Source organism: Triturus cristatus, chromosome 8, assembly GCF_964204655.1.
Source record: "Triturus cristatus chromosome 8, aTriCri1.1, whole genome shotgun sequence".
Taxonomy (NCBI): domain Eukaryota; kingdom Metazoa; phylum Chordata; class Amphibia; order Caudata; family Salamandridae; genus Triturus; species Triturus cristatus.
Window position 1 is genome coordinate 1,418,219,037 of NC_140591.1, and position 23,170 is coordinate 1,418,242,206.

At 45.4% G+C, this 23,170-nt stretch overlaps 1 protein-coding gene across 1 annotated transcript in view; it reads right to left on the reverse strand.

Moving 5' to 3' along the window:
• PRSS23 (serine protease 23) overlaps positions 1-22,706 on the reverse strand; it is a 32,008-nt gene extending 9,302 nt beyond the window's left edge. Inside the window, exon 1 of the mRNA XM_085623149.1 lies at positions 22,349-22,706. The gene's annotated coding sequence lies outside the window, so the exon portion shown is untranslated. The remainder of the gene's footprint in view (positions 1-22,348) is intronic.
• Positions 22,707-23,170: the final 464 nt, after the last annotated feature.

Here is a 23,170-nt window from a genome sequence, read left to right on the forward strand (position 1 = left end):
ATTCCGTAATTGCGATTTCTTAAAAATTGCAAACGCAATTAGGGAATCACTGTTTGTAATTGCGACTCCATTCTTTCCTATGGGCCTCAAATCCCATAGGTGAAAATGGTTTCGCATTACCTACATTGCGATTACCTAATTGGTAATCAAAGTATTAGGTAATGCAAATGCAAGGGTGCCTGGGGGCCCAAGGCCCCCCTGAAGCACCCCTAACAAAAAAAGGTGCACATGTAATGCACATGCCCTAGGGGCATGTGTTCACCACATGGCACTTTTAAAAACGCAGTTTTGTGCATTTTTCAAAGTTTGCACATGGTTACCATCAACTTGAAGTTGATGGTAATTGCGTTTCCTAAATGCACAGTTCGCATTTAGGAAAGGCTTATTACATGTGCATTAGGGAATCGTAAATTGCGAGTCCCTATTTGCATTCGCTATTTAGATAATCATTAAAAATTGCAATTACCTAAATTGCGAATGCCAAAGCCTTTCATACATAGGTAAAGGCCATTTTGCATTCGCAAACGGCCGAATTTTGCGATTTGCACCATTTGCGAACGCAAAATAGCTTGATGCATTTGGCCCTATATTCCTTTTACTTGAATGTCTTCTTGTGCTTGTGTCTCTGGAATATCAGGAAAAACTAGAGTGGAAACAGTGACAATAGCAGAAGTAATGTGCCACAATATCGAACAAAAGGAGGTGACTGAAATGCACATACATACAAAAGGGACACATATGAGGACCCAATAGGCTTGGCAAGCAGCTACTATCTTAACACTATGTGGTCAGTCATGAAACATCCACACCGTGAGACAGAGAGTTGGAGAGCTGTAAGACATTATACATATTTTTAGATTAGTGTTTTTTGCGGGGGACATATTCACTGAAAAAAAACAAAGGTTACAGGGATGTTATAGTTAGGCTCACATTTCACTCATACAAAACCACTGAGATTCTGCTCTCTATTGTTAGAGTTATCTCAAATAACTATAACTCGTGCCCTAGGGTAACTATAACTCGCGTGTGAGCCAGGCTGCAGGTCAGCCGAAACATGTTACGAGGCGCCATTAAATCCCAATTCTTGAGCAAATCATGTTGTGGTGTGTCCTGAGAGCGCGTTATTCCCGCTGAGATATATGGACTTTTATTGAGATATTTGCCGGTCTGCTTCGCCGGCGCACGCACCACCTTTCATGGGTCCATGGTCTGAGAAGGAGCGACAGAAAGAATATATATATATAATATATATTACCTACTGGCGGTCGCCAGTAGGTAGATATAGTTAGGACCTATTTTCCATAGGAAATCCGCAATATATATATATATATATATATATATATATATATATATATATATATATTACCTACTGGCGGTCGCCAGTAGGTAGTTATAGTTAGGACCCTGTTTCCATAGGAAAACCGCAACATTCTATTTTGAATAACTTTGGCGCCGGTCGACGAATCCTCGCGAAATTTTCAAAACTAATGGGGCGCTCCGCTCCGCTCCTACCCTGAAAGTCTCGGGGGGATTCGTCAAGCGGGGGCTGAGATAAAAGGGGGGTCCCAAAATGCGTTTTTCCCATGCATTTTTCCATAGGACCTTTAGACACAGCTACAGCCCGAACGGCTGAACAGAGTTCCTTGAAATTTGGCAGAGAGGTAGTCTACAGGTCAAGGAAGTGCCTTTTGTAGGTTTGGTGTAAATCTGTTCAGTAGATTCTGAGAAAATAGCCTTTAAATCAATATATATATCTGAGCCAGCTTACGGTGCGCTTACGGTGCGCTTACCGTACGCGTACGGTGACGTGCGCGAGCGCGATTCTGATTGGCTGTTAGATCTTAGTAAACATTCGAATCGGTCGAAACCAGGAAGTGGCGGCCGCCATTTTCTCTCTCGCACTCTGAGAGGGGGTTAAAAAACAAAGAGCAAAAACATGTAAAGGGGCTGTTTAGACAGCTCCTAAGCACCTAGCCATGTTGAGGGAGTCCCCAATGTTCCCCTAAAGCCAAAAACGGAATTTTCATTTTTTCGATAATTTCGCCGATTACGCTTACCGTACGCGAACGGTAAAAATTAAATAAAAAAAAAATATCCACACTCTCCCCACCCCATGTGCAAATGGTGCCCGAAGGGCACCATTTGTGCACGGCTTATCTGTCATAGTGAAAAATTAAAATATTACCTTTCACAACGAAGCGCATCATATGTCCTCCATGTGCGCACGGTGCGCGAAGCGCATCGTGCGTACATGGCCCATCTAGCGTAACGTGGGCACGCGGTGCGCGTAGCGCACCGCGTGCCCACCGTGCGTGCACAGCACTAACTGCGTAAAGTGAGCGCGCGGTGCGCGAAGCGCACCGTGCGCGCACGGAACGAACTGCGTTAAGTGGGCGCACACACCACGAATGGCGTAAAGTAACTTAGCATTTAAAAAACCGTACAAATTCACTGAAAAAACCATAGGTTTCACACACGTTATAGTTAGGAATTAGCATTTAAAAAACCTTGCAAATTCACTGAAAAAACCATAGGTTTCACACATGTTATAGTTAGCGGAAATTTTACTGATAAAAACCAATGAAATTCCCCCGTTATAGTTAGTGCAGGCAACTATAACTGACGCGACCGCAATCCTCTGCTGATGCTAATACTGTATTTAGACACTTATTTGCCCATGTCTTCTTCCATAAATTTTTAGCTATACATATATTACAAATATTTTTTTTTCATAAAGACACATATGTCATCAGCAGAGGATTGCGGTCGCGTGAGTTATAGTTGCCTGCACTAACTATAACGGGGGAATTTCATTGGTTTTTTATCAGTAAAATTTCCGCTAACTATAACATGTGTGAAACCTATGGTTTTTTCAGTGAATATATATATATATATATATATAATTCACTGAAAAAACCATAGGTTTCACACATGTTATAGTTAGCTGGACATTTTACTGATAAAAAACCAATGAAATTCCCCCGTTATAGTTACTGCAGGCAACTATAACTCACGCGACCGCAATCCTCTGCTGATGCTAATACTGTATTTAGACACTTATTTGCCCATGTCTTCTTCCATTAAATTTTAGCTTTACATATATTACAAATATTTTTTTTTCATAAAGACACATATGTCATCAGCAGAAGATTGCGGTCGCGTGAGTTATAGTTGCCTGCAGTAACTATAACGGGGGAATTTCATTGGTTTTTTATCAGTAAAATGTCCAGCTAACTATAACATGTGTGAAACCTATGGTTTTTTCAGTGAATTTGCAAGGTTTTTTAAATGCTAAGTTACTTTACACCATTCGTGGCGTGCGCGCCCAGTTAACGCAGTTCGTTCCGTGCGCGCACGGTGCGCTTCGCGCACCGCGCGCCCACTTTACGCAGTTAGTGCCGTGCACGCACAGTGGTCACGCGGTGCGCTGCGCCACGTTAAGCGGGATGGGCTTCGCGCACCGTGCGCACATGGGGGACATATTTTGCGCATCTTTGTGAAATGTATTCTTCGGGCACCATTTGCACACAGGGTGGGGAGAATGTGGATAGTTTTTTTTTTTATATAATTTTTTACCGTGCGCGTACGGTAAGCGTAATCGGCGATTTTCCGAAAAAATTTTTTTTATTTTTTTTGGGCTTGGGGGTGGTTTGGGGACCCCTGTATCAATGCTGGGTGGTTAGGATCTCATGAAACTGCCTCTTTACATATATTTGGGGTACGTTTTTGCTGCCCAACTAAGGAAGCGAGAGAGAAAATGGCGGCCGCCGCTTCCTGGTTTCGACCGACTCGAATGTTTACTAAGATCTAAGAGCCAATCAGAATCTCGCTCGCGCACGCCACCGTACGCGTACGGTAAGCTTACGGTAAGCGCACGGTAAGCGCACCGTAAGCTGCCACAGATATATATATTGATTTAAAGGCTATTTTCTCAGAATCTACTGAACAGATTTACACCAAACCTACAAAAGGCACTTCCTTGACCTGGGGACTACCTCTCTGCCAAATTTCATTAAATTCTGTTCAGCCGTTCGGGCTGTAGCCCTGTCTAAAGGTCCTATGGAAAAATGCATGGGAAAAACGCGTTTTGGGACCCCCCTTTTATCTCAGCCCCCGCTTGACGAATCCCCCCGAGACTTTCAGGGTAGGAGCGGAGCGTAGCGCCCCACCTATTTTGAAAAATTTGCGAGGATTCGTCGACCGGCGCCAAAGTTATTCAAAATAGAATGTTGCGGATTTCCTATGGAAACGTGGTCCTAACTATAACTACCTACTGGCGACCGCCAGTAGGTAATATATATATATATATATATATATATATATATATATATATATATATATATATATATATATATTTACTTTCTTTTTGGTGAACCCTCGAACACCCTCTTTTATTACTACCTACCTCCATTTTCCTATTCATTTCCCTAAACCCTAAAATCACCCACACCCACTTCTACGCCTACCCACCACTAAACCCTAATATTAACCATATCTCCCTTTAGCTCAACCCACCCTCAAACACTAAAATTACCCTTACCTCAATTTACCTTTTCCCAGCCACATACCCTAAAATCACTCTTGCCTCCCTTTACCTCCACCCGCATCCTAAACTAATTATTTTAATAACATTAAAATGACATTAAAAAAAATACTTACCTGCACAGTAAAGTACTGCATGATAAAAGCATGTGTGGTAAAGGATGCTTGGTAATGGATGTGTAGTAATGGATACGTGTTAAAGAGCTACTAGCAAAGAGTTACTTTATGGTATTATTATGCAACAGAAGGGTCAGACTTACCCTTCCCTACTCTGTACCTTACTGAGAGATAGATAATTCACAGTAATTCCTCTACTAGTCTCCATTTTCTGCATTTGCGCCATCTCCCTATGAACTTTAGTGTCATGAGACCTTTGGGTAAAAGAACGATTAATTCATTTTCGACATAACATAACATTTACAAATAGATGGGGAATAAAATGAGAAACTGTTTTTTTCTGTGCGAATTTTCATCATTTCTCTAAATTCTACAATTGTGGTAAATGCACAGCAGACCACGTTCCACACATTCTGCTCATATTTTCCAACTTCGACCTACCAAGCGATATCCGAATCAGAGGTTTTATTTACTTTGGGATCTTTTCCAAGAGTCACAAAGGAAATTTTTTATTTGTATCATTACTGATTAGAGGTGAAAGGGGAAAGTAGGAGAGGGATCCTCTTAGAGCAGTAACATATAACCATTATTGGGGTGCAGTGAGCCTGGGTCTGTTGCAGTATTGATATCCATGCACCCGCCTGGAGGCCAACGTTTTACTTAAGCGTATGAGGACTTAATTTGTGCCAGTGCTTACAGGTACTGTGTTGCGGCACTGGTTTTTGAGGACCAGGTCGTATTTTTCATCACCAGACTTTGGCCTAAATTAAGAGAGTGAAAGACAGAAAGAGAGACAGGAAGAAGGTGTCAAGTGGAAAGATACGCATTAACTAACCGGCCTGGAGAAATGTCAGTTGAAAAGACCAATATGCTGCTTTCGACAATGTATGGCATAATATTTGTACAGTTTAAGTCCAATAGAATTATTTACTATCTACATTGAACAGAATTTTCCCTTATAGAAAGTTTGATAAAAATATATGTTTGGCGCCATAAGATGCACCCAGTACATCAATCAGCAAGAGCGTGGCTAGCCTCCACAACCCTCGATAGCACAGCAGAGAGGTGTGTTCCTTCTGCATGATGCATGCTTCCCACAATTCATTGCAAGTCAGTGAGACTGTTCTGTAGCTGTGCCAGAAAGAAGAAGTTGAAGCCAGAGGTAAAAATTCCTGAAATATCTATTTCCAAAATAAACCGAAAACATTGAGGGCAAAGTGTGCATAGAAACGAGTGAATCAATGACGCGTGCAAGTAATGAAATGCAAACACGACATGATACTTTTCTCGTGGCAGTTCCTCAGAGCCACACGCATTGACAGCCATGGCACAGAAGTGAAATACCTCTTGCACACCGGTCTAACATAAACATATGGGTGTAGAGCCCTCCAGAGAGAGTGAGACATAGCCCTTTGACTCGTTGACTACATGCTGCTAGGGCCATATTCACCACTCAGCTCCCTATAACCTCCACCCAGCCCCAAAAAGAGGATCCCAGGCCTGCCTTCTCCACCGCTAACCCCTTCCCAGACCATGAAGATAATTCTGGCTCATCTGGCGACGCCACCACCTGCAGAGCTCTTGTCTACGCCAGACCAGGAGCCAGTGAGGTAATGTGAAAAGGGCCCCCCGTGTAATGTGAAGAGGGGCCCCTGATCAGAGCTGGCTTATGCTCAGAATGCCACTGTGCAAAACCAAATGTGGCAATCCCTCCCACACTATTCTTTGGACTAAGTCATATAGAGACTGCAGCTGGGGGCACCAGCTCCCCTCTGCAGGTCCGCGCGTAGGCTGGCCCTACCTCTTAGTCTTCCATATCACACAAGGATTCATGTCTTTGGGTGGGATGGGGCCTCTCTGAAGGGATTGGGGGCGCCTGAAGGGATGAGACCCCTCTATCCCACAGGGGCTGCAGGAGTTTGTTTTACGCCCTTGCCATGAGTTGAACTCGCAGCCAGCGGCTCTAGGGGGGCCCCTCTGCAGAACACTAAGACAGTCACAGCTTCAAGCTCCAGGTTCAGGCGCCCATTCATTGTCCTTGTGTTCCATGGGTTCTCTGGGGTTGGGAGATCCTCCCTTGTTCTAGGCCTAGTTTGTCAAATTTAAAAAAACAGTCCTAGGCGCGCACTGCAGTTTTGCAACATTTTATCAGAAGAATGCTGCAGTAGCCTATCACGCGCTCAATGCACCCCCACCAAGAATCGGTGATTGACCTCAAGGTCACAGGTGTCAATCACCGAACGTCCACTTAGCTTTTCATCCTTCCGAGGTCGAGAAAATCAGTAGCATAGACTTGAGTAATAATAAAGCATTATTATCCAGTGCCAAGATGCTGCATTCAGTGAGCACGCCCTTTACAGATGGACATGTATTCTCATGCTATGTTATGTATGTTGTCATGTTCTTTTGTCTTATCTTATTTCTAATGCAGTACAGCACTTCGTCCGATGCGCACTCACCAGATTCCGTTTCCCTGATCCTGAAAAGTCACTTTACTGAGTATCCAACGCGCACTGAGGAAATCAGAACCGTCCCACCCTCAATGGGGAACTGGGAAATCCTTATAACAGGTGCGTGTCGTTGTCTGTGGGACCTCAGGTACCAGGCAATGCTGCAAACTCTGGCCTCAAGTACTTCCATTTTAGGTCAGCGAGGTTGACAGTCTCACACTGAGTCTTGGATGGTGTTGTAGGTTTAAAAAACACGCACCGCCCAGACAGATCACTCAATACTCGAAATAAATGCATTTTTAGGAGAGAAAACGTTGATCCAGATTAAGTGCAATAGTTTATTATTAATGATAAAGCTTACAGTTATAGGATTTAAATCTGGGGTATGCTAAATTTCAAAATGTATAACATCTGACTGGTGGCAGTGAGAGGGCAGATGAAGATATGTGGGACCTCTGATGGTACAGAAAGTAGGGTTGGGTGCAAAGCGTCAAAGAAGGAAGGCATCTTGAACAAACTTCGGAAAAGCAGCCATCGACCTGGTCTTGCTTGAGCTCTTCCCTCTTACGGCACAGAAGCGGCCATGGACCATCGGGCAGTCTCTCTTGAACCAAAGCTTCCACCGATGCACTTCTTTTCAGACGAGGTGGAACTTTATAGACCACTCTCCGCTATCAGGCAGGCTTGGTGCCTAAGGCAGTGGTCCTCACAGTGGCACCACATTTACTGGCCCTTAGCTGTTCTGCACCTGAGTTCTGGCAAGTTTCCAGCTTGCAAATCAGTCTGACCACGTTCTCCTCCAGTGCAGGACTTCCTTCTGACCATACTACTGAACATCGCCCCCCCCCCAGAATATCGAGGTACCCGAATATTGAGGACCGAATATCGAGGGACAAAATATCGAAAGGTAAGATCGTATAGGTAGTAAAGATTTACTATTCCTAACTCCACATCTGCTTACCATGAATATATATGTACTGTATAAGCACAGATGTGTGGAATTAGATACAGGAAATATATTCAGGGTGCACACCTTTCTTCCTCAGTCCGAGAGTATAATCGAGACTACCAGAGGACAGACAAGATTTCTGCCTTGATGTATTCCTTTTTCTCTGCTGTGCATAGACCTTTGTGAACGAAAAAAGGAGAACCGCCCTCCCGTCTCACAGGGACAGCTTTTATTCATCCCTGTGGTCGGTGGTGCCAGAACATCCAGCCAATATTGCAGTATTTACTTTCTTGGAAGGAACCAATGAAGTCCAAGGGCATTTTCCTTCAGGTACAACCAACTCATGGTAAATAACATACCATAATGCCCTCAGACTCTCTAGTCAATGAGAATATATCTCTGGGATGGGCAAGAAGCACATCCCTTTGATCAGATGAGAGCAAGGACCTTGCCTTCAACCACAGTCTTTGCTGGGGCACTGCACCATGCAGCCCCCCCCCCCCCAATCTCACATTTATGAATTGGTTTTATCCAGTGAGATGATTAAAAAGAGCCATTTTCTGCTTCTTCCGGTTTTGTTGATCTGACCTTGAAGGACAACAGTCGAGCTTCAATCGCCTGTGCATGGAGAACGGAGAGAAAGCAGCAGGGCAATGGCACTCAGGAAAAACTTAGCTAACATCAAATGCAAAGATGGAAATCCATGACGTTGTGACTACATACACACATTGGGACGCCATCTCTCACGTATTCACAAGCATGTCACACACATACCTCACACATGATGGGGGAAGGAAAGACAGACTGATTGCATTTACCAGGAAATGGTTCACAACATGGGGTTCTGGCATAAAGTCGTGCACCACAGAACTACTGAGTACCTGCCGCAACCACTGGTTGTTTCGAGGACCCAGGTATCGCCAGCAGCGTTAGGCACTTTTCTGGAAACCAACATTTCAAATCATAAAAAGCAGCTTGTGACATTGGTTCTGCATAGGGCAGCTCACCAAAATGGCTGGGGATGGTGAAACCAAGAGCAGGTTGTTGGAGGGTTAGTGCTCCAGGAAATACCGACCCTACATGAGACATCACCTCTTGTTCAACACAAATCAGGATACAAGCATTTTCATATGATGTTTTTATTACATTTTCCAGCTAAGCACAAACAAATGGGTCACCATATGAAAGATGTTTGCTCAGACTTGCAGAGTTATCATAAACTGGAAAAACATGATCAGACCAGGCCTCTTGGCAACTGGCAGCCCTAACCGGAGTCTCAAGGGTGCAGATAATTCAATTTACTCCTTCAGCAAGATAATATCTCTGCACAGAAACTAAATATGCATACTGAAGGTTGAAAGGCACACATAAACAATATCTTCCTATGTCTACCTTTTGTATCCAGGGTTTAGGTGGAACAGTCATGTGAGTATGGACACAAAACACGTGTTGCACACTTCACTGGATATAAAAACAATGCCCAGTGACCTTCGTCTAAGACTAGCCCCTGCTCCAAGGTGATACATGTCAGAATACCAAAGAAACAAACATTCCCCTGGGAAAAATACCATAGCCAAAAGATTTACAATCACAGTTTTGTGAGAGTGAGAATATACAGGTAAGTAGGTTTCCTGATCTTAACGACACACCAAGGTACCTTGAAAATACATCTTCAAGGTACCTAGGTGTGGAGTTAAGATCCATAAACCTATAAGTGCCTGTATATACTTAGTTTCACGATAACAATATTTTGGCAGGACTATATTACAAAGTCAATATTCTGGTAGCATACCTCCCCTCTCCAAGTCTGTGCACCTAGAACCTGGCGAGTATCAGCACGAGGCCAGATGTAGATATGTGGAGAGGGACACAAAAAATGGGCAACACGTAATGCAGAGACAGCATAGGTTGTTTGACAAATTGAGGTTCCAGTGGTATCCTCTGTTGATCCACATACTGTGAGACAAACAGTTTTCCTCAAATATTCATCAGCTGTAGCTAAATCGGAAAACTAAAAAATCCTAAAATATACTGTAGTGGGGCAAAAGAACTTACAACACTTCTCTTTGGCTCATTCCACGTTAGGCCTCAGGTCTCCTACTAACACCATTCAGCCATAGGCGTCAGATAACATAAACTCCTTTCCCAGATACTGACTGGCACTGCAGGGCTCCTGATTACACTGTTATCTGTTATTCATGATGTGAGAAATTAGAAATAAACCAGTTAACTTGTTTCAGTTGGGAAAATGCACTCTTGAGATTTTTAAAAATTCTATTTTTATAGAACACTGATCACACGGTAGTGCTAAGCTATGGCTTAAGTAACTATGTCCATGGGAGATCGGCTGGATACACATTCTGACTCAGTCGCTTTTGACTTTTAACTAATCTACATTAACATGTCGTCGCAAAAAAAATATTGCCTTGAACAAGCACCAGTCTGAATGTGCTTGAGCGAAACACGAGTCAGATGGTCAATTTCTTGTTTGCCACATCATGGCTAACACCTTTCCTTCATGAATCAAACAATTGGGAGGGACATTTTTGAAACTTTTATTTGCTTTACCCGCCCACTGGAGAGTGCTACAGGATGTTTCAGAACCTGGACTTTTCAAAGGGACTGGGCAACATGGTCAATGCCTGTCGAGCCACCAGCATCCGCTTCCTATACTGTTCATACATCGGCAATCCACTGGCACCTCCAGCCACCGTGTCAGACAGATCCTTCTTTAGCAACAAATGGTTGGGAAGATGGAACTAGAAAGTCCAGCCGGAGGAGGCGACCCCCTTCACAGCGGTCTGTGAAACCTGTGTATTCTTCAGGAGCAGCAAGAAAACAACATAAAAAGAAGAAAAATAGAAAACCGGGAAAAGTGCGTCTGATATCCAACTTTCAGTTCTATGAGGTGCCAAGACTCCGCTTCAGTATATTACTTTTTCAAGTCATGGATTTTAATTAATATGAGGACTGAGCAATGGGTGACTAGAGAACTGTCTAACCCTGTCTCGGAGTCCGGAATACCAAAAAGAAATCTTGAGATTAATCTAAATCCCACTGGCAGCATGCAATTTATGAGGAAAAGGGGCCACATGCCAGGCCCTGGCTCCCAACCTTGACAAAATATGAGTTACTCCGCAGGAGAGCCTTGTGCAGTGTAAGGGGGGGTGCCTGGTAACCTTCGGCGTGACTGTCTCCCGCTTGTGTAAGCAGCCAATCAAAGCTCAGGGAGCAGCTATTCAGGGAGGTCAGTTTAGTCAAGGGGGTGCATATCCAGTTCAGATATTGGCCCCTGTGGCATAGAGGCCTCCTACGTGCACACTGAAGTCAAAGAGTGTTCTGGGTTCTGCTGATGCAGTTTGTAAAATATTACTGGCAGCACCTCCAGGAGCCCATGTACAGGGGCTTGGGGCTTGGACTGACCTAGTGTGCTCCCAAGAGACCCATTTACCTCTAGCTTTGTACCTACCTTCACCTGTTCACACCCAAGAGGCTCACCCCACCTCAAAGAGCACCACAACATCCACAGGTGCTTATTCATACAGTCACCTCCCAATCATACCGTGCTGGCTATGCCTCTAGTTTGTACATATGCATGAGACAATCGTCTAATCGCCATTGGCTAGTACATATAACATAGCAAGTGTATTCATAAAGCACACGTTCACCCATGGGTATCTTGGTGCTGAATAACAGATGTTTATTGTTACCCAACTCAAATGGCACTCATTTTATCGACCTCAGAAGGATGAAAGGCTGAGTGGACCCACCAGGATTTGAACCTGTGACCATGAGGTCAAACACAAGCTCATTCAGTGGCAGCATTAGACCACGGAGCTACCAGACAATATACTAATCACCATTGGTTAGCGCCAGTTCACTAAACACTGTTGCTTCCACAGTCTGAGTTTATGCATGCACAAATATTTTCTGCCCAATGAGCCCAAATTGTGTTTCTATAACAGTTATCTGAAAAATGCACCCAGAGGCTGGTCACTAATTGTGCACCATCAGTGTGCAATGCTAACAGGCATTGTGTGTATGCAAATCACATACAAGCAAGTAGAGCAGCCGTTTAGAGTGAGTTATGGAGATGTAATCTGAAAGTTTGGAACAGTCGTTCCTCCCACAGCTCATGGCACAGGGGCTGTATGGCAGGGGTTGGCATTTTCTACAATGTAAAAACAAATGTTGGCGTAGAGCTTGGTTTTAGCCCTAGAGAGGCCATCACTTCACAGGGGTGCATATCTGCACTTTGACCTCATTTATGAATCTAGACTATAGATCTGATGACAGCAATTAGCTACCGTGCCTGTGTCATGTCTCTAACCGCCTTATTAAAAAGCCAAGCCATCTCATGGCTCTAGTTTAACCCGGAAGTACCCAGTATTACTGTGCTGCGCTTTGTAAACTATTATATCAGGAAGAGAGTCCTCAATATTACTGTCCTCAACCTCATATCACCGTTTTGTATCCATGCTAAGACTATAAATTGGAAATTAAGGATGTGTTGTGTCTCCTTAGTCTGTAAAAGGCTGTACCTGCCAGTGTGTGCGTTCACTCACCTTATGGTTGTGCATGCCAAATACGACCATTTCCCTCAAAACCCCCCTCTCGCAGTCATACATACTACCAAATATGTCATTTTATCCCATTACCTTCCCAGACGCCTTTGTGTGCCCCCTTGGGTGAGTAGCAGCCAACAAAAGTGTATCGCTTTCCTTCTATGTGTACCAGACTTGCTTAAACCGGAAGTGCTTAACGCGCATTTACTTAAATGTGGGAGTCTTTTATGCTACCATTTTGCATGCGCTCTCTCCTAGCGGCTGACCCAGTCGATAATGCGATCAACGGGTTGACAAAATTCAGCGCCACCTCTTATTTGTATATGCACGTACGTCAGTCCATGTTTTTCAAATGACAAAATGCTGTCACAAAGTTCCGAGCAAAATCTTAAAAATGGAGGAAAAAATCTAAAATATACCTTATACTTGAGAATGCAGATGTGCAGTGTTGTTATGGTTCTATGGAACATTGGTCTACAGCTATTAAGACTGATACATCTCCACTCCCACATATAATTGCTCTTCTTTAGTTCTTCGGGCAGTAGCAGCTTCCGAGGGAGGGGGTTCCAGTGCAGAGTAAAAGGTTTCCTACTATCATTCACCCACCAGGCTTTATTAACGTTCCAATACTGACAGTAGAGCTTCACTCCCAAGAATTGAAGAATGAGGGTCAAAACCTGAAGGGGCGAGGGAGGAAAGGGCGATGCAATGTCTGTCAGACCCTGGATTACTCAGAGCTTCCCATCCTTAGGCACACAAAGCAGAGAGAAGTGCAAGGCTAGAGGTGTGTTTTATGATCACACAGCCACACTCTCTTCTCAGTGCCCATGGCCACAAAGACAGCGCTGGCACTTATTTTGGGCATTGGGAATATGATCAAGGGAAGTTGATGTTTTGCTGCCAAACCCCTTGGGAAGTATTTTCATACTGATGTTTGTGCCGCTATAATGATCTAGGTCCCGCGAACCATGCATGCTTTCTTGCAAACAGTACATGTGTATAGCACACTTTTAGGCACTGAATCACTTCAAGGCACTGGTAGCATATCCGATGTTGTTATTGCCTGATTTTATCATTCTTTGTTTATCGACTTTAGATGGATGAGAGGCTCAGTGGACCCGCTGGGCTTCAAATTAGTGATCTTTAGGTCACGCACAGGTTTCTACCATGGATAGATGTAGACCAATGAGCCATCTTATCTGTCTTTGACATTGCATGTTGAACTTTAAATGTATTTTTCCAACCATTTACCCCACGTTAGCATTAGCCATTGTAAGGCTCTATGATCAACCCTGCTCAACAAGGCTACTAGTCCAACAATCAGTGCCAAAGAGATGAATAAATGACATTACTCATGCAGGACACCTAGCGGACTGTGTCCTTAGTATACGACCACATGTTGTGGTGCATTCCCTGCGACTGGAGAGACCTAAACCAGGCTGCTGGTGGTCTTTTTACAGTAACTCAAACCTGAGGTCTTGTTTTCCATCTGGGAAACCGGAAAGTCGACCCTGCTGGAATGCGACAACCTGAACAAGATTAGAACCACCAACTCACTTCCCAGTATGGGTACGTCCCCTCACTCACTCTCCAGAAAAAATGAGGCAATGAAAGAGCAGGTTTGCACTAGAGCTGTTTTAACCATCCACGGGCAAGTCTGTGCTCAGTCTCTGCTGCTTGGAAGATTATTTTATCTGGTTGTCATTTGTCTGCCACTGATATGGCCTCGTACATCTGTTGATCATTGCAGACTAGCAGTTACATCATCCTGAGAGGATATGTTTTTGTTATTCTCTTCTGGTCTGTCTGTGGTTGGGTGGCGGTGCCATGTTCTACAAACAGTGGGTGTCTGATTTTGATGTCTGAGAGTTATGCCGGAGGAATATATCAGTTGCTTATCCACACCTGAGGAGGTAACATGCCCTCCACCTATTTATTCAAGACAGTCTAGGGCTGTTGCAAGCCTAGACTGTTTGTCCCTGGTATGTCTTCGTGGTTAGCGCTATTGGGAGGCAAACTCTCACCTAGCTCAGTGACGCTGCCCTGCACATGCATTCTGCCTGCCTAAATATATATTTTATTTTTTTCATCATTACAAGATAGTGCAACTGTGTGCAAAGGACCTTGCATGATGCGGTTGACTTTTGTAACCATGGTGACCCAATTTATGTTCTGGGTTGGCTTTCATTTGATTGTTAGCTACTGTCTACAGACAGCATTAGATGTCTGTTGTCGAAAGACATATTGTGTACAAAACCAATACTTGAGTGGACTTTGGTTCAGCCTATTGCTTACCACTGGCTTGCTTTCTTGTCATTGTCATTTATTTGCTTCTATTTTGATGTCTTTCCTTCCTATTCTTAAGTCTGCCCTACTCCTGGAGTATAGCTTTTTCACCATCCTTGTGGTTAGATGGCGTGTATTCTTCCTCCGCATGCATTCAGAAAAATACTTTTTCTTTTATTTTCGGCACTTCATTGGAGCGCATGTGTTTTCTTGCTATCTCCCAGTAGTGGCGTAGTGTGGGCGGGGCCACAGGGCGATTGCCCCAGGCGCAAAATTCTTAGGGTGCAAAATTTTAATAGGGGCGCAAAATTTTAAAAGAGAAGTGGAAGGATACTTGCCTTGCCCCGGGCGCTGGGAACCCTACGCTCCCACCTCCTCCCCGTGTGATGGTTCCCCCTCATAATTTTGCCCCCACCCCATGCTCTCTGTATTGCTCTCCCACCCAAGGGCATCTCGTGCTTCCACCACACTTCCTGGCCTGGTGAGGGTTTCTTTTACCCCCTCGGGTTCCTCTTTTGCTCCCTTGACCCTTCCTGCTCACTCCAGCTCGTCAGTGGTGTTGATCATTTGTTCCCCTCTATTCCTCGTTCTCCATTTTTCTCCCACCCTTCCCTGTCCCTTTCCGTTTTTTATTTAAGACAATCCAGCACTTTCAATTTGGTACCAGGACACATACATCTTTCTCAGATGCGCGTTCGTACACCTTTCATTTATTTATTTTTTCATTTACCACTACAAGGTGCAGGATGGGTGTTGGCACTCTTGGAAGGACTACTTCTACATAAAGCAAAAATGGCTCTTGTCTCGTGATGTATGCAGGGGTCAATTGTGTCTTCTTTTGCCTGTGTTGTTCAGGATGCACAACCGCACTTTCTTTTAGCTGATGCTGGTCAGCAAAAGCAACAAGCACTGACAAAGCAAAAAAGTGAGGTAACCACCTTTCAAAAGTGAGACCAAGTGGCTGTGCCAATGCTTGTTTACATTTATTATACGTGCATCACTCACTAAAATGCTTGTCGAAAAGTCCATCCGAAGCAAAACTGGTCATGAGCAGTTCCCGACAGAAAGGAAGTCTTTTAAGGTCTTTCCTTCAACCCATTAAAATACATTTGCATCAGTAAATACACTGCAAAATTTTAAGGAGCATTGTTACAGTGGCGTGCAGAAAGGACGGGTTTGGGTGTATCATGTGACTGCTCAAGGAACCTGCTGTTCCATTAAGAGACTGAGAGACAGTGAAAACAGACTCACTCCAAAGCTGACACGTTTGGGGCACATTTTGAAAACATCCCTTTCATGCACGAGAGCTCCCCGCCCACACCCGAAGGCACGTGTAAGCATTCTCTGCCCTGCCACAGTTGCCCAAGCAAACGTTTATTATCTTAAAACTGCGTCCTGGGCGCGGCCATGTTGACATCCAAAGTTAATGAGCAATGTAAGATTTGAGTTTGGGGTGTGAACTTCTCACCTCGCGCGGCACACAAGGGCCTGGCGAGAAATGCTTTGTGAGCTGGGAAGGCATCCGTACTGTACTGTGCAAAGTGTGAGAGAGGGCTCGCTGCAGAGTCGCTGCCTGCTGAAAAACACTAGACTGACGGCGACTGCAGGAAGGAAATGTGGCCAGTAGGTTGGATGATGGCTTTGTACACAGGACACCAGCGTTGTAATCCTGGCGTCCCAGCTTGCCTACTCCGTCTGATCTTGGGCATATCAATTCGACCAACTTTTTCTCAGTTCGCATGTGTGACAATATTGGAAACGGATAGAAACTGGATGTATTACTGAAGATCGTTATAAAATATTACATTATGAATAACCACGCGAAATCCAGTGATGCTAAAGGCGCTAAGGCGCATTAGTACCCCCGGCCTCTTCACTCCACGTGCAAACACAACTATATGTGACAAAACAGCGCCTCTCTGGTTATCGTGACACTAAACCTCCCTCCATACATGACACAATACAAAGCCACGCCCTTCCAACATGCTCTGTACACGGTGGTGCCGTGACAGATATAAGGCGCTACAGTAAAACACATTAGAATTGCAGAACACAGGAACACATTCTTCAGTGTCCCCTTTCTGGGTGCCAAGGTCAAGGTCCAGTCTGCGGAATTCCTGGAACTGTGGAATTAAACTGCTTGAGGGCAGTCTGGGGCAAATGGTAATTGTAACATAGGTATTTTTACTGAGTGACCTTCGGCCAGCCTGAAGGTTACTCTCACAGAAGCAATGCCGTGTCACGAGACTGCCAATGCAAAGAGAGGGGAAGGGCGCTAGAGCAAAGTGGTTTGCCATTCCGTCGGCGTGTTGCCCCCACCTGGCGTGGTTGTGCCGGATTGCCAGGTGGAAGCAACCTTTTTTACTGTACGTGCAAATCATGGGATTTCCCAGTTTTTTACGTGCCCCAAAAAGGGCAAGACACGTCTCTGGTCTTTGAACTTCTTTGAGGATTATCTGTAGATCTCTGTTCCCAGGGGGACTCTGCGCTTTGTACATTGTCTCAGGGGCCCTGCAGGTGGAACGCGGGGGAGGGGGGGGGGGGTGTGGAGGTGAGGCTGCGGGGAACAAAGGCTGCACTTTGTCTCCTGAACTGTCGATGTAGATGCAACGGAAACACATAGACTGTATGTGACTTTGCGGGTCAGCGGTCTCGGCCATCGCTAGCCTGCACACTTGGACGGTCTGGTGTGAGTGAAACATTACACACACAGACTGCTCCCTCTACAAGCGGGCACTGGATTGTTTCACGAGAGAGCATTTCCTGCATCAGCCGTTTATTTGCTTTTTAGAGGGTTCTGCAGCAAGTGCAGTAAAAAATGTCTGAACATCGAATTGACACTACAAATGATAGGAAATGCCTTGTTTGGACGTGAAGCCTAAATTCCGAAATAATATCTGAGACGCATCTCTAGAAGACACTACAATGTGGTCTGTAGTAGCAATTTCTACTCCATTCCTGGTGCAAGAAAGGGTGGAGACCCCAGGCGTGGTTCATAAAAACTGAAATTCAGTGAACAGCCACGATGACAAAGTGTTAATATATAACATTTGTTACTAGAGCCTTGAAGTGCCGCCGCGCCCCGATTGACAGGTGTCACTAATACTCATGTCCGTCACACTCATCTCATCAGCCTCAGATGATGAAAGGATAAGTCAGTCAGCCAGAAAGAGGTTCTGAAACCTAGGAGTTAAACACAGATTCCAGTAGGAGGCAGGCACATTGACCTACCGAGGTATCTGATTAAAGGGACAGCACCCTGCATTTTTCTTTCACTGCCTCCTGCCCCCTCCCATGTCAAGAATCCTCAATAGAGACATACGGCAGGAGTAAACACAATCGTGAACAGTGTGTACAAAAAGTAGAGGTGAAACGACAGAAACTGCAAAAATAACCCTGCTTCTTCCTGGCCAGATGTCCCCGACTGTCTTCAAGTCCAGTACACGGTGCCAGCCTGGGTAAGCTGTGGTCACGGTGGCAGAGCAGGCGAGTGTTCGGGGCTGCTGTCCAGCAGTGGCCACGCCCCTGAAGCGCCTCACTGCACTCGTACAATGTAACAGCATCTAAGGTAGAGACATCCAAAGGGCTTCCTAGGGCCCAGGGCACCCCACAGTCCTTGTGCATCCGTGACACACAGACGCCTCTGCTAATATAGTAACGTTGCGCGGCGGCGCTGGGAGCGCAGTGACAGTTTTTGTTTCGGGCCATATGAGGCCAGGGAGGGCTTCGTGGGCCGTGGGCCAAAGACTGGGGTGTTTTCCAGGGGAGATTAGCAGGTCCATGGCCGAGGTACCGCCGGGAGTAGGGACATTCCAGAGTCCGGGCCTTGCAGGGGAGGGCCCAAGTGCTCGAAAGTTAACACGTCACTTGCTTAAGATCACACGGTTCGCATAGGATGTGTGCTCTCACGCCTTGCTCACACCTTCTCACTAGTTCCAGGGGCTCGGCCAGAGGAGTCCGTGGACGCCCCAACGTTGGTTTATCCAGAGACAGCATGGATTCTGCTGCATGAATGTGTGGCTGGGTATTTGTATACCACAAACCTCGGAACAAGCAACAAAAAACTGCAATTAAACACCAAGGCCTCACGAGGCGGCTCGGAATCCTGCAAATACAGTTCCTCCATTAGGGACAGTCAGAAGCAGCCTGTCACTTGTGACTCTGCACTCACTTCTGCCTTCTCTGCGTCCTTAGATGTACACAGATGTTCAGCCTCGGGAGGGAGGGTGACCACATGAAAGCTATCAGAGGGCCTTTCCTCGCCTTCCTCCAGGGCGCCTGGGACTAGATGGTTTTAGTTATTAACCCCAAACATGTTTTCTATCATCTTCGATCAAAAAAGAACATTAGGATTCAAAGTTAATCTTTCCTGCCACAAACTCCCATGAGAGGAAATGCGTTCTAGTGAAGTAATTAGTCATCTCTGGGAGATGTGGGCTGGTGAAGTAATAGTCCTCAGCGGGAGGAGATGTGGGCTAGTGCAGTAATAGTCATCTCTGGGAGATGTGGGCTAGTGCAGTAATAGTCATCTCTGGGAGATGTGGGCTAGTGCAGTAATAGTAATCTCTGGGAGATGTGGGCTAGTGCAGTAATAGTCATCTCTGGGAGATGTGGGCTAGTGCAGTAATAGTCCTCAGCGGGAGGAGATGTGGGCTAGTGCAGTAATAGTCATCTCTGGGAGATGTGGGCTAGTGCAGTAATAGTCATCTCTGGGAGATGCGGGCTAGTGAAGTAATACTCCTCAGCGGGAGGAGATGCGGGCTACTGAAGCAATAGTCATCTCTGGGAGATGCGGGCTACTGAAGCAATAGTCATCTCTGGGAGATGTGGTCCCGTGATGTAACAGTCTTACAATGGAGTAAATGTGGTCTAGTGAAGTAATAGTCGTCTATGGAGGAAGATGCGGTCCAAAAATGAAGCAATAGTCATCTGCAGGAGATGTTGTCTAGTGAATTAATAGTTATCTATGAGAGATATGGTCTAATGAAGTAATAGCAATCTACGGGAGTAGACATAGTCTACTGAAATAACAGTTCTCTTCGGGGTGAGATCTGGTATAGTGAAGTAATAGTAGTCCTCAGGAGGTGTTGGCGTTTAGTGTTATAATAGTTAACTTTAGGGGGAGATGTGGTCAGATCAAGCAAGGAGTTGTCTACGGGAGGGGATATGGTCGAGTGATGTAAAAGTCGTACAATGGAGGAAATGTGGTTTATTGGAGTAATAGTCATCTACGGGAGGCATGGTATGGTACAGCAGTTGTGATCTAGGTGAGATTTTGTCTACCTCAAAAGATGTGGCTTAACTGAGGTGATCTGTCTACGGGAGGAGATACTGTCTAGAGGATAAATGTTGGTCTTGTGGAGGAGACGTCTACTGGAGTTAAACTGACCTAGTTAACCATATGGAGCTAGTGGAAGCCATCTTGTTAACTGGAGATATTGTCTAGTGGATAAATTATGGTCTTGTGGTGGAGGTGTGGTCTACTCGAGTTAAACTGATCTAGTTAAAGTTATGGAGCGAGTGAATGTGCTCTAGTCTACTGGAGATGTGTAGTGGACAAATTATGGTCCTGTGGACGAGATGTCATTTAGTGAATTTACGCTGATCTAGTTAAGGATATGGAGCTAGTGGAGGAGGTATGGTCAGCTAGAGATGTTGTCTAGTGGGTGAAATATGGTCTAGTGAAAGAAATGTGGTCAAGTAGAGTTACATTGACCTAGGTAATCATCAGGAGCTAGTGGAGGGGATCTGATTTACTGGAGGAGATATTGTCCAGGGGATAGATTATGGTGTTGTGGAGGAGGTGTGGTCTACTTGAGCTAAATGTATCTAGTTAAAGATATGGAGCTCGCGAATGTGATCTGGTCTACTGGAGATGTATAGTGGATGGATTATGGTCCTGTGGACGAGGTGTGTCTAGTGGAGTTACACTGATCTAGTTAAAGATGTGGAGCTAGTGCTGGAGATATGGTCTACTAGAGATGTTGTCTAGCAGACGGATTATGGTGTAGTGAAAGAGATGCGATCTAGTAGAGTAAAGTTGACCTAGGTAATCATCTGGAGCTACTGGAGGTGTTCTGATTTACTGGAGGGAATGTTGTCTGGGGGATGAATTATAGTTTCATGCAGGAGATGTTGTCTAGCTGAGTTAAATTACTCTATTTCAGGATATGGATGTAGTGAAGGAGCTTTGGTGGGTTTAACTGAGGGCATGTAGTCTTCTCAAGGAGCTGTGGTTTAGTGGATGAACTGTGGTCTTCTGGAGGAGATGTGGATTAGTGGAGCAAAATCAACCTGGGTCAGGAGGCTATACAGCTAGTGAAGGTGATCCGGTCTGCTGGAAGAAGAGTGGTCTGGTGGATAAAAGATGGACTGGTGGAGGAGTATAGGGTAATAGCAGAATCTAAAACAAAAGTATAACTCGGTATTAACCTTGGCATCCATGCTCAAGGCGATCTTTGTAATCTTATGCAAAATACTCTAAATTATCGTTACCTCGGCTGCTTTGTCGAAAAAAGAGAAAGCGCTTAGCAGCATTCTGAAAGAAAACAATTTTTGAGCACTGCGCAAATAACGTGGCATTCTGTGCAGCTGGAAGCCCCAATGTCATGAATTTTGGGATGCTGAGCCTAACATGTCCCTTCGCTGACTCATTTATTAGAGAACAGTCAGTGACCATTATGATAAAGTGATGTTAGCTTTGGAATAACGCCCGTCTGCTGTTACATCCCTCCTTATTCCAAAGGGACGCACCGTTTCACAAAGAATACGTTGCATGAGTATTGTTTCCCACCATGTTGTAAAGACGTGTGTGTGTGTGTAAGAAACAGAGGGCACTCCTCAGGGTCAGATTGAGAGACGCGTGCATTCTGTCAAACCATAACAGAGCCAAGGTGTAAGCCATACACGGATTGTTTATAAGCCACTTACTGCCAAAATGCTTCTGGCGCTGCATGGGGCGTGAGGCTAAAGCGGCCCCGGTGCCAGGGTGCACACCCAAGCCGTCAGATAAGGTGCTACATTCCTTGAATGCAGCCTAACAGCGCTCATTCCCTAGTTATCACCGATTAGTCAAGTTTATCTGATTAAAGTAAAACTACAGCAAAGTAAGCTCTTCGGAATACGCCGTATTCAGGATATTCAAACTCAAGCCAGTCATGTATTTCAAGAGGATTGTGGGCTTAACCCCTAAAGTGGCCACACTCCGCCCTGAGATGCAATTTTTGGGTAATAACCGAACAGTTGCATCTAATTTACCGGGTTCTGTTTGTTTGCATCATAGCCTAACGCGATCTTTACAGTCAGATGGAGCGTGTCCGTCCGTCTCTGCCTCTCTATGCTAATCAGCCTGCGCCGCTCACAAAGAAACACAGTCACTAAGACGCGTCTACTTTGTGGGCACATCACCCCTCCCTCCCTATAAGACACATTTTACTCACCAGTCTCATCCAAGGGGGCCCCTCTGAAAGTATCTGTGTTTGTCCGCGCGCCTACATTCAAAACTCAGGCAGGTGGTGAAGTTGCACTGGAGTTCCAGACTTCTTTAAAGTTTTTAACACATGGATCAGCGCTCCCTGTTTCTGTGGATCAGGCGTGCATCCTCGTCCCAGACCAGAATCCTGCGGTCTCCACTTCTATTGATGCTGCATTGCTCCAGGTAACCTGCCTCCAAGATCCGCGCGGAACAAGGTTGAAGGCACCACCGGAGACGGGGCTGCGCGCGCAGGTACCTCCCTCCACGCGCTCCGCCGGGCTCTGCTCACTTGTGCGCGGCAGCTCCCCTCAGAGCGGCTTTAACACAACGGCGGCCGCCTCGCCGTCACGTGACCGCACCCACCCACACTCCGCTGGCCGAGGACAAACAGCGGTGCTGCGACGACAGAACAAGGCGGCCCGGCCAGACTTTGTTAGCACAGCCCCTGCTCCTTTCTGGCTTACCAATTCCAAACAGCACCCCCAGTAGGAAAAAAAAAAAAACTGATTCCATGATTCGGGTTCCTCAAAAAAACAAAACGTTAACCCTGGTTGACTGCCTCCCTTCTGCATGTGTTTTTTTTTTTACCCTTTGGAGGGCAGGGAAGAATGTCTGACCGTGGGGTGAGGCACCCGTCAGGATTTCCCGTCGATGGAGAATGGAAAGGAGGGGACCCCCATGGTAGGAATCTGTGACATTACAAAAAGCCTCGCTGCGCGGTATTGTACGTCAGCGTTTCCAAGCAGATGTTAATGCGCGGAAAATGAAGGCCCCTATTCAGATCGGG